A 15,827-nucleotide genomic window follows, 5' to 3' on the forward strand; every position below is an offset into this window, starting at 1 on the left:
ACAGGAGACGTGTTGGAAAGGAGTCAGAGATTTTTATGTTTTAAGTGGTTACATGAAAAGCAGTGGGAGTGTAAGCAAACCTGTTCGTATGCCCGCATAGCCTTATCTCTCATGTACAATAACAATAACACCGAACTGTGGCAGCTGTGCCCTATCAAACCTGCCAGATGAACTGACAGATAGGAAATCTCTGTTTTTAACCCCCTATTATCTGGTTCAGCATTTACTTCTAGCAATTTGTCAAGCCATTTAGTCACAGTCCCTCCAGGCATATTTTTCTCTTCTGAAAAAACACTACTGGGGGAGGCATTTAGCCTCCTCCTTGGGTTTGTCATCCTGACAGGCATGTGTCAGTAAGGTGCTTGACTCTGCACCAGCTGATGTAGCGCTGGCAGCTGCTGCTGCTCCAGCTGAGATCCTCAAAACCACTCGCTGTGCTTTCCTCCTCAGGGCACTGTGAGGCGGGGAACTCAAGGTAAGCATAGCTAAACGCCATCTGCTATTATTATTATTATTATTATTATTATTATTATTATTATTATTATTATTATTATTATTATTATTATTATGTGAAGGAAAGCATCTACCCTTTCCTCAGCAGCTGATTTGCCTATATTGATACATATCCCTACACCTGCCCCACCCTGCCAGTAGGGCCAAATTGTCATGCCTGTGCAGATAGATCCTTAACGAGATTTTCCAGAGTGCCTTTTCATGACATGCTCATTGTGCTTTGTGAGATAGGCTTAACATGCTCCAGGTCTAAGGTAGGGTCTCGAGCAGGTACGTGTTACAGCTGCCAGCCAGGAGTGAGGAAGCTGAAGGAGGAATTACCTGCCTATTATTCAATTGCAACGCATTACTGTGAAACTCATCCATTACACAGGATCCATTAGAAGCATCTTCAATTTTCATCAGATAGTCACTGAACTTCAAAAATGTTTGAGCAATAAAACAGTCCTTAAAAGGAGGAGAGGAAGCTTATGAAACTAATAGCTGGACTTTTAAAACAGCTTCCTATAGAGTGTTTTTGCAAGAACTAAAGGAAATGAGAGTCTTTCTGCACTAGGAGATTATATTTCTGCTTTTCATGGTTAAATCTGAAATGACCGGCTCCAAGTAAACATCTGAACTTCATCTGGGTTTGAACTGAAAAAGAAATTGAGATGCAGATTCATTTAGGCAATAAAGAACAAGTAAATTGTGCTCTTGTTAAAGGTTACAGGTTTGGATTAATGTCAGAATTTGAAATGATCAGCTTTCACACTGCAAATAATATCTTTTGAAAAAATAGTGGTATTTTTCTTTTGATTCCTTCAAGTCAATTTAGTTCTGGTGAAAGCTACTTGATTGACAGCCCTGGAAACCAGCACTCTGTGCTCATAAGCAGTCTGGACAGAGGAGTGCAACATGCATAGCAGCAGCACAAATTTTCACAAATTGCTTGTCCACCTCAAACGGACTTCAAGCATCTGGCTCCATGGGACACAGCCAGACTGCCCAGGCAGATGTTGGCTTTTCAGGCCTGAAAACAACGGTGCCAGTCAAGCAACTCCCATTTTGAAGGATTTCTGTGAGAAGTCACATGGAAATACTGCTGAGAAGTGTGTCCTTCCAGGGATCAGAGAAGAAAAAGAAGCAAAACCAACCCTGAACAATTTTTCACAAGCTCTTCATATTCCACTTTCTGCAAACTAGTGACAACTTTCAACTCTGTCCACCCACAAGTGCTTCCTGTTTTCCAGAAGAGTGAAGGGAAGAGTAAGAGAGGCAAGGGTCATTTCCCATTTGCATCTCTAGTGAAAAAATATCCCTGAAGCTTTTATTATTATCATCTGTGCATGCTGTACAACTCAAAGGCAGATTCATTTCTGCCAAATAAATTTGATTTACAAAGCTGTACTACGTCAACACACACACAGAAGTAAGAGTGGGCGGTCAACAGCTCCCACACTAAGGTATGATGTGCAGTTGCCAAAACCTTCTGAAGAAATTTCCCCGTGACAGTGCCCCAGAGCAGTGTTGTGCTGACCAAAGCAGTACAGGAAGGATATTCTTGACATGTCCAAATTTCTATTGCTGTCCCAAAGGTGAAGCCACCTGTACCAGGGTTACTGCCAGTGGACTAGTCCATGAGTAAAGGAGCTGGTCCTTTTGACCACGCAGAGCCTTGAAAATAATGCCAGACAGACGCGGTTATAGCAAAGGGCATGTGAGGGAGGCAAAAGATCTGGAAATGCCCCTCTCTGATCATGACAGCAGTTGTTGCACTCTCACCTGAACCAACATCCACTGGCCACAATCAGAAGGGATTGTTACGGCACGGTCCAAACCCTTTAAATTTTTCAACCCTAAAACACTGCTCAGAGGGCAGGCAAAGCCCAACACAGCTTCTAAGGTGAGAGAAAAATCTAGGGCAGAGCCAGGCTCTGTATTCTCCCTTATCTGCTCCAAACATCCAGGTGTCCTCTCTCCAGAAGTGGTGTTACTATGAGAGCAACTCTTATAATGCCCTGTGCTCTGTGCCTCAACCCTATGAGCATGTGATTATAATAGATATAAAACTAGGTACATATCTTCTAATATTCTCTGTGTGTGAGATATATATGGTACATATCTTCTAATATTCTCTGTGTGTATATATATATATGTATACACACATATATATATACAATATGTTGCTGCACTGCAACTAAATTCTCTGTACTTCTCAGTTCCACTTGCTACCGTTTTGATGAATCACTGCATTGTGAATCAGGTTGGTGTTTGAACAATATCTCCCACTCCAGTTTTTTACACCTGCTCATGTGCTTTTGTAAACCACAATATTCTATTGTGTCTCCCTTGCCCCAATCCACCAGTGATGTTGAGAAGTGTTTGAAAAAAAGAATTATTTTTCAGTGTAACAGGCCAACTAATAAAATGGAAAGAATAATAATTTCAAGTTAAATTAGATGTTTTGTTACCCACAGAGCTACATATATCCTTTTGTTCATTATTTCACATTTGAAAACAATAAATGGGAAGAAAAGTTCACAACAGGATTATTGTTTCAAAATGTTTTCTTTGAAAAATTTCAAAATCAATCTTTTTAAGCATCTTTTTCTCCAAAATTAATCACCAGGTTAAAGCCAAATAGATACACATTTTAAGAAGTCTTCTGAGTTTCATTGCTCATTTTTCTATTCATATTAACAATTATCTTACTTTTCTTTTCTGTTACCCTTGATAGATGAAGCACATTCTTCAAAAAGATCTATACTCTGGCCCCATCAATATCCACTTTCATACTGATGCTTTTAAGAAACTGCCAGTCAGGAATAACAAGATTCTCTGGTAAGCAAAGCAGAGACTGATGAAATTCTGTCCTAATTAAGTCAGTGGCAATGCTTTCATTAACTTCAACAGACTTAGAATTTCACCCCTGACATTTCTCATATTTCTGATGCACCAGTATATGCTTTTATCACTGGCTCCCTTCTCATCAGTTTTGAATTTTAGTCATTCATTGCACTTATTTTTCTGCTTTTTGAGATAGGCTGTATGCCAGTAGTGTCTTTGGAGTTCTTTTTGAACCCCAAAGACATCAGGATGCATGTGTTTGCAGGATGAGTCTTTGGCTTGAAAGCAATTCAGAATAGGAAACTTTTTGCCTGTTCCTGTACAGCACTCGGCATTAAGGCTTCCAGACCTCATCAGGACTTGGTTACCACAAAAGAAATCACTTACAATAACTATCCTGAACAGAAGAATAGTGCAACACATAATGCATAGCATATTGTGCCTCACTAAACCATCCAATGGGTAGTAGCGATGGGTGGTGTGGACAAAGAGCAGAGACTTAATAAAAGTGAGTTTATGACCTACATTTACTGGAAATTCCTTGTTCACGAGGAACAATTGCAATCCCCAATCCCCAACACAAATGCACGTGATGTGCAACACACAACACATTACATTTTGTTTTATCCAAATGTCCTACAAGTTAGACGCATGCAGTATAGTATCTGACTTGTTACTACAAATGGACTGAACGTTTTTGAGTGATGTGTCTGTTGTCAATTTTCCACTGTTAAAACTGTTCTGTGATAAAATTAACCACTTTAATTGTCAGATTAAACAAGCAAAAGGAAAGAACAGTTCTAGATCTGCTAATGCTTTTACATCTTACTATTGCTTCACTTGCTTCTCCTTGCACTACTTTGTAACTGTCACCTCTCATTTTTCACTAGGAGCCTACTTAATAGACTTATTTTCCTCTGCAATATTGAGCTTCAGTGTAAAATAGCTTCCCATTCAGTTGTGGTATCCACCTGACCTCTCAGCTCCGGCTGCCAACAAGGCTTGGGCGCTGGGCTGTGTACCAGAACACATTCCCACGGGAGCAGGTGGGAGAACGAGGGATCATCAAGTCTGATTTCAGAAATTACCCCCTGTTTCTTTTAAAGCAAACTGAATCAATAGGTTCGGCCATCATTTCAGGCTTGCCCATCTGAGACTTGAGCGGTTCTGCAATGAGCAGGGTGTATTTACCATTCAGCAAGAAGAGAGATTCATGTCTGTCGAACTTTGCTGCGGTTCAGTAGAGAGGAGCTTAATTAGTAGCAGTAGCAGGTCACTTTCCTTTGATCTAGAGCAAATCTTACAGAAATACTTCATTGGTTTCAGTGGGATAACCTGCTCCAATGAGGTGAAAAGGAATTGGCCCTGGAATTGTAAAATAGACTTAGATTGACAACCACTTCTATATTTGCTTTCTGCCTTAATGAAAGCTAAATGATACTTTAATGAGATCACAACAGGGCAGGTCCAGAGGGACTGGCATGTAGACAGTCAGCACAGTTTATTCATAAGGTTGCTTGCCTTCAGATACCTAAGTATCCACCGCATGTTATGCAAACAGCAATGAATCTTGGCTTCATAAGAAATACCCTCAGTTTTCGAAATCCGGGAGGGAGAACACAACCAACCATCCATCCTATGCCCACCTTGTTGTAAAAGGACTAGTGTAACAAGCTAATCTGGGATGCTTATTTTCTGAGGTCAGAGCATAACACAATAGGCAAGCCCAAGCTATTACATAGGAAGGTCAGGCCTTTTTAAGAGAAACATGAAGCAAGCAGAGGCCTGCCTGAGGATGGGGCAGACTGTGAAAACTTGGAGTGTCACATGAAAACTAAAATGCAGCTGGATTCTGCACTCATTGTGCAACGACATGGGGCAATTTGCTAAGGATCTCTTTTAGAGCATCTCCTGATAACATACCTGAAAATCAGACAGTGTCAGAAACAAGGCATTTGGAAGCCTCAGCACAGTGATAATGTAGTGTAAAAAGCTGTGCTACTGCAAATTAACTGCTTTTTACTGAGCTTGTCATTGCTATGTGCTGTTCTTCAGGTCCTGCCATGGAAAAGCGGATTGCTATCTCAGCTTTGCATCTTCTCTGACAAGATGATACCACCCTGAAGCGTGTCAGGAAAGTGAATCCTGCCTAAATTCCACCTCTTCCCTGACATGTGCTTCCAGGGTTTATTTTCTCACTCTTACAAGTGAAATGACAAGATACGACCTGTGCATCAGCAGAAGAAAAGGTCTAAAAGATCTATAACTAACTAGATTTGAATCCAAGGGTTGGCACACCATACTGGTTTGCAAGTTAACCAATGCCTCTTTCCACTATAGTCCCTTTTTCCTCTATCAAGCTGTGCCAGTGCAAGTTCTCCCAAGTTATCTCTATCTGCAACAACAAACATTTTATATGAACAGAATCACCAACTTTGGGATATGGAAACCTCTTCACTTCTGTCTGACATCTATCCCTGAGTATTAATTTCCTCTACCTTTGTATTTGGATATTTTCTTTAGATCTTCCATTCCATCTTAAGCACAATCCTCCAATCCTCCTTGAAAACACCTCTTTCCAGTCCCTTAAAAATATCTAGTTCACCACAACTGGTTACTTTCAATACCTCACAGAAGAAGTTCTTTTTCTGTCTACTCATTTTCCCATCAGCTACCTCTTCCTTTCCACTATGCTACTGGCTTCAAACCTGTAATTTGTCTCCATGAATTTCTTATTGATAGGTGCTTTCTGACACAACTGTGTGAAATATTCTCTTTGTAGCTATGATAATACCTTTTTCTTTTCCTACTGAATCTTTTTCAGCCCTTCCCATATAAACCAGAAATTGATTTCTCATTCTAGTGGATTCTTTTCATTAGTCAAAGAAAAATTTTGAAACTAAGAATTCCCATTTAAAAACTGCTGGAGGTCAGGAGAAAAATATATTTCATATTTTCTGTGTGGGGAAAAAAAAATCAAAGACTTTATAAAGCGCAATAAAGTGAAGGAAAAACACCTATCTACCTATGTAGATTTTGTCCTCTCCACTTTTTTTTGTGGTGGAAAAAGATTTTTAAGATTAATGTATCCTCAGAAAAAAGGAAGCAAATTTTCTGAAATTACCTTAGATGTTCTGAGAAACAATCCCGTTCATTGTGTGGAGTTTCAAACTTGATGATAGTCCGTATCTTTTTAATAAAAGAAAAAAAACCTGGGATTGCCAAGACACAGCTCTCCTCACCTCTCCATTTAGATTTGCTGTGGTAGACAATGGGGTGACAGTCCCCATATTTGTACCTGCAAGTGCTGTCAGTTCTGCACGGGCATCAGTGGGAGATGCCAGATGATTGCACAGACCTTTTTACTCTCCTGTATATTTTGCTCTTCCATCCTGAAGCACCAAAGCTTTTTATACTAGAGATTGTGCTTTTTCCATGCATTTGAAAAATGTTTAAAACACATAGCTCGTTACATTTCAGCAGGTGATAGGGTAACCTGGCATTTTCTGCACTATACATTTCACTCTCAAGATCCCAACAAACGTTTCTGTCTTTGCAAAGATTGCTTGTGTCCAAATCCCATGCCACTTGAGGCAAGCACAAAGGGTGAACCCTGCCTCACGTTTCACTCCCACTCTCTCTTACTCTTATCACATTTGAAATAATAATGCAATTTTCCCCACTGGGTAGCCTTTCAAATTTGTACCTTTCTTAGAAATGGAGGGCAGAAGTTCCTCCCAAGCTTTACAGAGATCAGAAATTATACTGATGGGTCACAGGAAGTGCTGCAATCTCTGGCAACAAGTAGAGATGGCTGTGGACCATTGCACACACCAGCTTGGGGCTTGAATTTATATCCCCATTTCAGTACAGAGGTCACCAACCACGTTGTTGAAACATAGACTTGCTGAGAAGATGGTTTTAGAAAGTTTGGCTGCTTTATCTGTGTGCCTCACAGTCCCTTTGTCCCACTACCAAAAATTCACAGTTGCATTTCCCCAGCTTCTGTGAGGAAAGCAACAACGAACAAAATCCAAGGCTACTCATTGATTCAGAAAATTTGAGTCCAGCCTAAGCTCCAGCAATAAGATTTATGGACTGTTCTATCTTGGTGCTGCTTTGTGTGCTGACCAACACCCAAGTACATGGAGATACCATACCATTATCCAATTTATAAGGTAGAGCCTGCTTTCTATAACTTTATAATCTTGTTTGTTTTTTTTTATTTCTTTGTTTGAGCATGAACTCTTCTTCTTTCAGATCCAGGCTCAGCTTTGAGGAAAGGGAGGAAAAAGAAGCAGCACTGGTCACACCTGAAGGTATCTTCACACAACTGAATTATGCATACTTTTCTCATTATTTTTAAGCAATGAATTTGAGTTCTTTGTTTATCATCTCCCTCTTAGCTTGAATTTGGTGCCTCGTATGGTTCTGCCCAACATCTATATTTCCTTGTAGTCTGAGGCATTTCCCTCTTTGTGGCAATTAATAAACATTACACCATGCTCCCACCCCTCTCTCTTCCAAAATCTTGGAGACACATATTTTTTTCCTGAGATAATCCAGCATAATCCCAGGCAGAATATCCTACTGAAAAACAGTGATTTCAGCCCTTGCATATTGGAGGTCTGTGGCTATAAGGTCTGGTGGGACACAGGCAACTTGAATACACTCACCTCTCAGAACTGGCAGAGTTCACATTAACCTATCCCTAAACCTGTTTACAAACCTACAAAGCCAAGAGTACACCTGAAATAACCTCTTTCTTTTTACTCCCTAAAGTGCCTGGGAGGTCCAGGCTTGTGGTATGACTACAGTATGCTTCTACATACGTTCCAGTAGATATCTGGGTTTTGCCTACATAACCCAATAAAACTGTTGAGGGGAACAGTGACTCCTACCATTATTTCAAGATGAGACTCATGGGAAATGTTTGCTATTAGACTCTAATTCTACCTTAAGCTAGTTAAAAAGGTAGGCCTTCTCATGACCTCTGCCTCACTCAGTACCATGACCCAGGTCTCTTCCCACTAAGTGGCAGAAATTAGGTGTTCAGAAGGTGAAAAGCAGGCTCCTGCGTCATCTTTAGCAGGTTTCTGGTGCTCTGCCATTCACTTCAATGCATCCTGCGTATTCCCTGCCAGGGCAGAAGAAGTGTGGTCCTATACATACGCATGTGGCACTCCCAGCCAGCTCTGAACAGAATATACACATTCGTTCTCCATATGTCTCCTTGTGGTATTTGTTTTCACTGTGAAAGCAAGTAATAACGAACTGTAAACCAAAGTGTCGACCAAAACATGGAGGTTCCTGCCATTCCTCTAAAAACCCCATATTGTTCCAACACTTTTTTAAGCTGAAAAGAGACACTCTGTACTATACCCTAGAGATGGTAGGACACAAAAACTGAGTAAGAAAAACTAACAAGATTTCCCTGGAGTACTCAAGCATATTCCCTCTGAAACAGGAGAAAAATACAGTTGCAATGAGTTTCTAGCAGTAGATGGGGCCAGAATGAGACAATATACCTCTAATTGGCTTCAGCTTTCAACTGAAAAAACTAATCCATGAGAAACTATATCTCTCCAAGTCTATAACCACTATTTTCACTTAAACAAGCTTTTTAATAAGCTGAGTTAGCATTTGAGATTCATGTATGCTGAATGGCAGGAACATTTTCTTATGATCAGAGCTAGACACAGCTGCAATGAGGCCAGGGATGGGCAGTGGTTAGTCATCCTGTGCCCACTGAGTATTGCCATGTGCAAAATTAAAACATTTGGGTTTTGCTTATGCACTCACTGATAACCAGAGGTATTGCAAAATGACTAGCCTGCTTGTATTTAAGATGTTGTGTTGTGATCATTATTAATAAAATAAACAACCACGTGCTCTTTGTGACCCACAGATGAACAAACTACTGATGTGCGGTTTAAGTCTGGTTCAAAAATGCCAAGCCCTTTTGCCACTTTCTGTCTGTGTACTTTGATTGCATTTGCTCTGACATATTCCAGCTAATCGTTGTGCTTGCACCTGAACAGAATATAAAGTTACAAATACCATCAGATGATTTTTACAGATATCACATGACAAATACTCTATATTTGGTTTTAACAACTATTTCAGAGAATTCTGCATCTACCTATTTCTCTACCAGTGATATCACTCCAAAATCAATTAAAAAAAAAAAAAAAAGGCACTCTAAAATTGCATACAAATTGCAGCCAAAATTGACAAAGCATATATTTCAGAGACAGACCGTATCTCTGGTTTAAAGTACACTCATAACTGTCATGATGTATGCTAGTAAATCAAGTTCACAAATGTGTGTGCTAAGATTTGAAATGCTTCCATGAATAAATCTATATTCTGTCTGTCTCCACAGTCTAGCTGTCTTAAAAAAAATACTTCAGTGAGCTGACTGTCTCTCCTTAGGATCAGTTTGCTGAGGGGGTAAAGGCCTTGGCCACTGCCTTCCAGACACTGAAACAAGCCAGTACATCCCATATGTCTGAAAAGAAAAATGGTTTTGTTTTATCTCAAACCAGGACACCATGCATTCATGAGCAGTGAATGAATGCAGAGAGTTGCCAAGTGAAAGGCATGAAGATACACAAGAGGTGCTTGAGTTATCTGAAAAATCTCTCCCTTTGTATCACCTCAAGCCAAAGAACCCCAAGTCACTAGCCATCTGGGGAAATGGCATCTCCTGGACCTTCTGACAAATTCTTGACCAAATATCCAAGAAGTGAGGACATGTGTAAACAGCTGGTTTAGACAAATGAATGCTAAGGAAAACTTCTTAATGAGGCATCATCGTTCACTTTACATTCTGTAATGGTAAAGCATTTAGAAACTCAGCACTGCAGCACAGCGAGGTCCACAGTGAACCATGTCTGACAAATTTTATTTCTCTTTTCAAATAGCTTCTCCACGCACATCCCTATTTTTTCCAGTGTATTTGGAATCCTGAATGGTTTCTTTTGTGCCTTATACCTGATATTATAAAGGAGAAATCTCTGCTTCATTGTCTTGCTATGATTGTCTATGCTCTCTAGTTCAAAGAAAAATACATTTATTCTTAGGTTTTGGGAAACACTGCATTTAATAAGTAAGCTCATTTTTCCTAAGTCACATAAGTCACATTTTCCCTATGGTCACAGGAGCATAAAGCTTGCTTTCTATAATCATTCATGCTCATAAAACTAAGTCACAAAATGCTTGAAAGTAGCAAATACTAAATGAGTAGAGACAAAGTCCTTATGAACTCTCATTTACTTTCAGAAAAATATTGGCAGAAATGCTTTGTGCTACAACTTCCATCATAGTATGAATATAAATTACTAGAATTGAACACATTTAAATTGCATTTGGTTTTGACCATGACTGTGCCTTGTTTCCTATGTTTCCCTGAATCTGTAAAATGAAAGTTTTGAGCACATTTAGGCCCTGTGAGTGCAAAATTCTTCTGCATGTGCTGCGAAAACTGAAAGAAAACATTAACATATGTGGTAATGAACATAAGTAAAAATTTTCAGGTCATATTTTTATAGACCTTTTTGATTACTGAGTTCCCATAGAGATGCCACCCTCTCCAAGACATTATGCTGCGAACTGTCACTCATTAACCTGGAAATCTCGGGGCTCCAAAACCTTCATTTGGAGGTTGAAACAATACAGTATTTGACTGCTAATTATTAAATGTATGTCAGAAATTTGCTGCTGTTCTGCACTTGCTAATTCAGTTCCTACTGAGAAAACAAGAAATCTGCCTCTCCAGCAAATCACTGCAAGGAAAAATCAAATACTTGGCTTATAAAATGATATTACTTATTGATTCCTCTCTGGATCTCATTTACTGTTCTGTATTCAGGTCTGACTGCCTTCACACATTAAATATATTTATGAAAAAGGAAGGCTACAGATTTGTCTTATCATTTGATTCCGTTAACAGCACATTAATAGATGAAGAGCAAAATACCCCCACCCTGCATGCATATGAGGCAACAACCAATTGTGAGCTGCCTCTGGGCTCGGTGACCTAGAAACCAGGAATAAGGCTCATAAAATTCAGATGCTGAAGAACAGCATCAGGGACAGCTTCAGAAAAGGGATGATAAATCATTTGACAAGGCCATAAGATGTAAGTGTTTCTGAAACAAAAAAAAAAAAAAAGATAACTCTTTTAAAATATTTTCCAGCTCTATTTTTTGCACCATTTTTGGCTCTTTGAACATTCTCAGAAACCCCATCTTGTGCACAACAACACACTGAATGTCACATTTTTCATAACAGAATTAGTCATTTTACACCCCTTCTCCGAATTCGTCTTCTTTCATTCACGCTACCAGGAATGGCAGTTGTTAATGCACAACATCTATGAGAATATCAAGACTGTGGAAGTACGCTGAAAAAAGACACTTAGCTGTTTGTGATTCAAGTTTTGATAAAACAAGACAGTTTTCAATCAGTGAGAGTTTCAACTATAGGCACACTCCTGTCAAACAGAGTCCTGGAAAACAGAGAAAGTCACTCAAATACAAGTGACTGGATTTTAGCTTTCATGTAAAATCCAGCTGCTGTTAACCAGTTTCATCCTCTGAGCAGGGTCAATTAGAGACACAGTATCCATAGCATATGAGCTCTAGCAGCCAAACAGTCATGAACCTCAACTAAACTAAAACAGAAAAATTATATCATTTTGGTTCATAATTCAGTAAGAGGCATTTCTGCATATTCACAGAAAATCTGAGGAGATTGATTCGGAGTTGTGGGATGGTTAAAACTCTGACAAAGGCCCATTTCTAGGTGGGTTTCGCATTTTTGCAGGTAGTACATGTTTTGTGATTACAAAATCTTAAAAAAATTTAGATGACAGGCCAAGCAAGAATGAGGTAAAGGCATTATGTCTATAAGTTGTGTGGGTACTTAACTGCTAGTGGATTATCTCTTTACTGTAAATTGCTTGGACATATTATGCATGGATCATTCTTAGTACTGTCAATGTCTAAAGTATAATAGCTGACTGACAGGACACAGAAATGATGTAGCAATGACAACAGTTTTACTTCCCAAAGACAAAAGCTGAGTGGACACACTTCCTAATGTTTTAGATTATTCACATTGTGGTGGTAGCGATGATGCTCGTTACCGGAAACCCCAGGCACAACTCGGGCCCCCGCAGCGCCGAGTGCTGCGCAAGCACGGAATAAAAAGAATTAAGTCATTCTCACACAGGAGGGGAAACACAGCAAAATCAGTTTTATATCAGATCTTAGTCATGCACATGTGCCTTTTCGTGGCTGTGTATGCAAAAAAAATACAGGCAAGAAATATCCAAGGATTTGGTGTTTTCAGTTTGAACAGCTTAACAAGCCAATTAGGTAGGAGCAAACGCAGGGCTTCTGGCACTTTCTCAGTGTGATTCGCATTTCTCACCAGCGTGTGCTGCCCTTAGTCTGAAAGAATCGAGTACATTAGGCCATTTTTAAAATGTCTTCTTTCATGCCTTTTTCCTGTGTGCTTTGTTTCTATCCTCCCCAGAACAACCTTCACACCACAGGAGGTAAGTAGATAAAGGCTCCAGCAAGGTACTGGATAAAGGCTCCAGCTGTCCCAGGAGACTTGTTTTCTTCCTCTCACACCACCTTCATCTGGGAAGGTCTCAACAAAAGAAACACAACCAGCACTTGCCACCATCCCCTGCCATCTTTGCGAGTTGCACTTTCATCTGCTTGATAGTTAAATTTCCATTTTCCTGAATTTTTTAATGTAAACACTACTGTCTGTGAATAGGATGGAGCGGGAAGGCATCCCACAAGCTGAACTTATGTTGCCTTGCCTTGGACAATTGAAATTTAAAATAAATAAATTCAAACAAGAGGAAATAGGTGAGAAGTGTATCTACCTTCTCTTGTTTGCAGTAATTGTTTCAATTGTAATCGTTCTGTGACCCAGCCCGTCTGCCATCAGTTCCGTGCTGGTGGCTGAGAAGGATAATGAAAAAGATCAAGTCTGGCTTTCCCACCCAGTGCAGACAAGCAGATCTGCAGAAAGAAACCCATTGTTTCTCAGCTGATGTAACTGCCTTTGTAACTGGTAATGACACGGGTGAAAGAGGGGAAAGCAGGAGGGAGAACTGGTATGAAGGGTCCCTTCCTCTTCACTTCCTTTAGCATCTCCTGGCTTCTGTAACATCACATACAGAGGTGTTCACTTTTCATGGGTGGCCTTGCCGTGTGTTATTTCTTTCTTGACCAAAATCTGTGAGTGTTCTGAGTTTTCAGAAGCAGATTGTTTCAGATTTTGCAGCTTGTTTTGCAGACAAAAGAATCAAAACCATTTGAAAGGAGGTCAATAGGAGTTAAGTATATAATCCGTTTAGGATTTAGCAAATCCTACACAGACCTTTTTGCATTTCTAGGCACCAAACTACCTCCGTGAGCTGGACCCTGTAGAAATTACAGAAGTTTGAATGCTGAAGGGAAACAAACCACTGACTTTTCCATGTTTGTTTTACCATTCCTGCCACTGTGGAAAATGCCCTACCAGACTGGGGTGTCTGTTGGGTTGTGGTGGGGAAAAGTTAGGGAGAAGGAAAGGGTATGGAGACTAGGTTGTTCTTAATGAAGAAGCTGAAGCACCTGTTTCATTCTGTACGTGTAGAATAGCACTGGCTATAGCAGAGTATCATAATGTAAATGAAAGCAGGATTTAGTAAGATGTTTGAGAAATAGGATGTTGTCATCAGTTTTACTGAACTCCCAGTATTCTCAAATCTTTTCATAAGATACTGGACTTGGTCAATGAAGTTGAAGAAAGTAAACATCTGGTCAAAATAATAGCACTTTGCTACATCAGAATTACTAAGGCACACTGCTGACAGCTGTTAAATACAGATGGCACTATCGTAATAGCTATGACAGCATGACAGTAAGTTATGACAGCAGCTTAGTAGTTATGACAGCATGACTAGGCAAGCATTTAATCACATTAAAGGAAACACAGGATGAAAAAGTAGTGATTCCAGACCAAAACGAAAACATTGCCACGTGTTTTCTAAAAATTCAAGACACTTGTACCAAGAAGTTAGTTAATTCAGAGACGTTATTCCAGTTCTGAAACAGCAGCACTCCCCAAGAGTGCTGATGAAATCACACACCCCCCGAACCAATGCGCAGGCTGATGCAGAGGACTATTGGGGTCTGCTCTTTAAGCAACCACACTTCTTTCATTTTGGTCAAAAAAGACTAGCATCAAGCCCCTCATTCTGGGTACCTATAGCCCAAGTTTCAAGGAGTAAGAGGAAGGCACCCGTCTCTTCGTTACCCAGGTGAATAGGCAGGTAAAAACCCTTTCTTTTCGCTTAGGGCATATTTATGCATACACTGAGCAGCCCCCGAGCTGCTCCAGAACAAGAGAAGGGTCTCTTCCAGTAAACAGAGGTGGAACAGAGGAGGAAAAGAGCTGTGGTTACTCTTGCCTGCCAACCCTCCCACTGGCTGAGCACCTTATCTTTCTGCTTGATTGATACCTTCAGTTCAACCGTGAAGGCTCATGTTTTATCAGAGGGTAAAGAACAGAACCTCTGTAAAGGCTTTTCAGGATGGAGACAGAGCAGAGCCACAGATCCAAGGCTGGGGTTGGTGAGACACTGCAGCCTGGTTGAAGGCGCACCAATTTGAGATCCCAGCCTGACTGCAGTCCTTGTCTCTGACGAGCTGTGGTTTTTAACACACAAGCAAAATGAGTCATTTGATACCTTCAGCTGCAGGTTACAAAATGATAGTGTGTGATGGGTTTTTTTCAGGTGAGATTAAAAAGTGTAAATTCTGCTGGCCCTCCCACGCACACACAGTGGAATGTCAATCAGAAGATGAAAATATTGTTAAAATGGATGTTTTTACTGCACAGTGAATTTACCTTGAAGAGTGATTTATATTTTATTTCATCTTTCCCCTCCAAAAAAATAACAAGTTTCCATTATTTAAAACTGCTTTTAATGTTATGTATGGAACGTACACATAAAAAGTTGACTCTGCTTGTTGCTTGGACACTGATAAAGGCATATAAATCAACATACATTTGATGTTTTTGAATGATGAAAAGGCAACTCACACAGCTGAAATGGGTCAGAAGGAATCATAATTATCTTGAGCTGCGCCTCCACAGTATCTGGCTGAATAAGCATGGCTACCTTTAACAATGTATCTTTCTTTGCAGTATTCTACACAGAAAAACAATCCCAGCTTTTAGCTGGTTCCATAATACTCTATAATTGACCTGAGCAGTGCTTGGGTCAAAGAGCAAAAATTAGGGCAAATACAATATGAACAGAAGCCTGTAATTTGTTGGGTTCATTTTTTTCCTTTTGCATAGTAACATTGAATGAAACTCTATAACGTGTCAGCCCTTCCTTGTTTTCTAGAGCTTTGCCATCATCTATCCTTAATTATTGCTCTGAAGTGAAAACAGGAGCCACAGTG

The 15,827-nt window shown here is 40.0% G+C and overlaps 1 long non-coding RNA gene across 1 annotated transcript; it reads left to right on the plus strand.

The window, feature by feature from the left end:
- The first annotated feature begins 357 nt into the window (after nucleotides 1–357).
- LOC106901637 lies at nucleotides 358–9,063 on the plus strand. The gene is made up of 3 exons (XR_001414335.1): nucleotides 358–475; nucleotides 3,233–3,336; nucleotides 7,603–9,063. It is a non-coding gene; the product is annotated as an uncharacterized LOC106901637 (long non-coding RNA).
- The last annotated feature ends 6,764 nt before the right edge of the window (nucleotides 9,064–15,827 follow it).

Source organism: Calidris pugnax, unplaced genomic scaffold (genome assembly GCF_001431845.1).
Source record: "Calidris pugnax isolate Ruff unplaced genomic scaffold, ASM143184v1 scaffold219, whole genome shotgun sequence".
Taxonomy (NCBI): domain Eukaryota; kingdom Metazoa; phylum Chordata; class Aves; order Charadriiformes; family Scolopacidae; genus Calidris; species Calidris pugnax.